The sequence below is a fragment of the Neovison vison genome, chromosome 3 (assembly GCF_020171115.1).
Source record: "Neovison vison isolate M4711 chromosome 3, ASM_NN_V1, whole genome shotgun sequence".
NCBI classification, from domain to species: Eukaryota; Metazoa; Chordata; class Mammalia; order Carnivora; family Mustelidae; genus Neogale; species Neogale vison.
This window is the reverse complement of record NC_058093.1, coordinates 46051226-46054444: the sequence shown is the minus strand read 5'-3', so window position 1 is coordinate 46054444 and position 3219 is coordinate 46051226.

Here is a 3219-nt window from a genome sequence, read left to right as displayed (position 1 = left end):
AGGACAGAGATGATGGAAACCGGGGTTCAGGTCCAGCTATGGGCGTTCCCACATGCAAGGAGATGTGGCGGGAGCTCCAGGAGAGGAAACAGCCATGCAGGCCCCTGGAGGGTGGGAGGTCCAGCCTGCTGAGCCCCCTGACGCCGGCAGCCAGGGTCCCCCCAGGATGAAGTCTGGGCCGATCTGCAGCTTCCTGCTGGAGAAGCCGGTAAGCTCCGCAGGGAAACATAATGGAAGGGAGCCCAGAAACCACCAGCGAGCCTCTTCCCTCAGACCACTGAGACAGAAAGCCTACAAGACGTACTCTCAATCACCGTCACCAGGAGTGGGAAGGGCAGGGCTGAACTCGAACTGAGGCCCCAGGAATGCACATAGGGTGAACGCCCAGAGCTCGTCAGCAAGACCCAGTGGGGGAAGAGACCAACACCAGGGGACAGACAGTAAGACGCACCAAGCAAATGTATAAGAGAGAGACTATTTCAGCCGAGCACCCAGGGGAGTGGGGCAGTCACCCTGCATGGGATAGCCAGACCACAGCCTCCGTGGCAGGCCCAGGCCCGTCCACTTATGGAGGCAGAGACCCGTTGACTTCTCTGCTGCCGGTCAAGCCCACGTGGAGAATTAGGGAAGGAAGACCCATTCTTCCACGCGTACATGGTGCATTTGACACTGCGGCCATCTGTGGGGGCACAGTATTTGGAAAGGACTCTGCACCTTGTCCTCTGGCTCATTGCACAAAGTCACACATCCCGAGCATGAGGATTGTAGAACAAAGAGGAGCCGTTGGAGTCCTCCACCTGAGGAACCATCCCTATAGAAAATGCAGACGAAGCTTTCCAGGGAAAACAGTTCCAGGGCAAGGGTCTGGGGAGGGGGGCGCAAAGAATAGGGGTGAACAAAGACTAAAAATGTAGATAAATCTAGACCAACACCGTAATAAATCCCAATGGAGTGAAACATAGAAATAAAACACTAACAGCAATACTGCTATTGGCAATGGCACTAAATTTACCACTGATTGTAAATCTACAATTATCTCAAAAATAAATGATTATTAAGAAGAAACCGAGGATTGAGTCGATTCAATGACAGGTGCCTAGAGCAATGTTCGCATGGCGTCGGATTGTATGGACCGTATTCGTTTCTGGAGCTGCGGTAACAAATGACCACAAACTTGGAGGCTTCAAACCACAGAAATGTATCATCTCATAGTTCTGGAGGCCAGAAGTCTGAAACGGAAGATGGTCAGGCATTCCCCACGGGCGCCCCAGGGAAGGACCTGAAGCCACGCCCTCCCGTCCCTGCCTCCGGGGCCGTGGCTTCCTCCTCTTCTGCCTGAAATCCACCTGGGTTTACTGCTATAGGGACACCTGGCCTTGGACTGAGGGCTCAGCTGGCTGATCCAGGATGATCTCATATCAAGATCCTCCATGTAAATGCATCTGGAAAGATCCTTTTCCTAAATAAGTGCCACGCATAGGCTCCGGGAACTCAGATGTGGACACAGCTTTGGGGGACCCACCACTCATCCCACTGCATGAGTGAAGCTATCTGTGCCTTTGGTTATGAGGGTCCCAGATATAGCGGGACCCCTGTTGTACCAAGAATTCTGTGGGACCTTAGGATGAAGTCCAGACCCCCGCCCCACCCCATGTTTTCAACGTCGAGTCCTCTAGGACAGACTAGCGGATGGTGGGCTATGGGGGCAGCCTGGGCTGGTCTCCCACTGAATGAGAAGTTGCCCCTCTAGATCTTTCAGGAAGACCTCCAAGGGCTCCCCGGGGATCCTGTCACCAAGGCTGAAGGCACAGGAAGGTGAACATCGCCCAGTCTTGGGATAGGGATTGCTCTGCTCACCTCCAGCAGGAGACGACCCGGATTCCGCCTAGCTGGACGCACCTACCTGCTCCCAGCAGGCATTCGCTGGTAATGCCTCCACGGACCCGCTCTCTATGCTGAACGTAAACCCCAAATGAGGAAATTGCAACCATTTGGGATAGTTCAAGTTTTTAATTACTCCAAGAAAAGTTAATTACAACTCAGTGGCTGCTTACTCGGCAGTTTTCTGAGAGCAAACAGACGCGCCGCCGCCAGATGGGAAGCCGGATCATCCTGGTTGGAGCCATGTGGAGCCCAGGACACCTAGGGGCCAGGGGGCACGGCCACCATGGCTGGGGGGACTAGGTGCGATCCCCTTTCCCCCTCCGGTCAGTTTTCTGTATCTGCTGACAGAAATGAGGGAGCGGACCTCAAGGCTTCCCCTGCGCTCAGGTGCTGTTCCCGTCGCGTGCACCCAGCTCCCCGGTGCTTCTGGAACGCACCACTCCTCTCGTTTGCATGGACAATGGCAGGGGTTCAAATGCTGACTCCACCTGTTATCTGTGCAGCCCGGGGCTGCTGCTTAACCTGGCTGAGTCGAGGCATCCTCATCTGTGTAAGGGGAAGGACAACACAACTCTCCTCATTGGGTCGTCGTGGGAATAAATGAGATGGGGTGTGGCCACTGGGGTAAACATCTGGGCCAGAGAGCAAATCCAGTGGTTGTTAGGGACAGTGATGATGATGGTGGTGATGGTGATGTGTGTCCTCATTTGAGGCTGTGGCCCAAATACCCCTCTCCCAGCCCTTCTACTGCCTGCCCCTTGTTTGTCTTCACATGCTGTCTGACCAGCCACTCAATAAGAGAAAATAGCCCCGCATTGGGCTCCCTGCTCAGTGGCGAGCCTGCTTCTCCTTCTCCCTCTGTCTGCTGCTCTGCCTTCTTGTGATTTCTCTGTCTCACTGTTAAATAAATAAAATCTTTAAAAAAGAGAGAGAGAGAGAGGACAGGAATACATCATTCGAAACAAAAAGGAGTTATACCAGCTCGGCTCACTCGGAAAGATGGAAAGCCACCGCCCTTTACCTCTGCCTCTGCAGGCCTGGTGGGACACGAGCGGCCCTGGCCCAGTCTGCAGGCTGCCCGGCTCGGGGCTACAATTAGGCCCACGGGGACAGGTGTGTGTGCCCATGCCACTCTCCACACACGAGCTGAACCCACCTGCCCCCATGCAGCTTCCTCCTGGAAACCTCTCTGTGGGGCTCAGCTTCCTCTCTGCCAGGGTGGGCCTGGGGCTGGGCCTGGGCTCCCCTCCTCCTGGGTTCTCCCTTGGCAGCTCAGCCTGGCAGGTGGCTTCTGAGCCAGCGTCCCAAGAGACAGAAGATGCGGTTGCTGTTTCC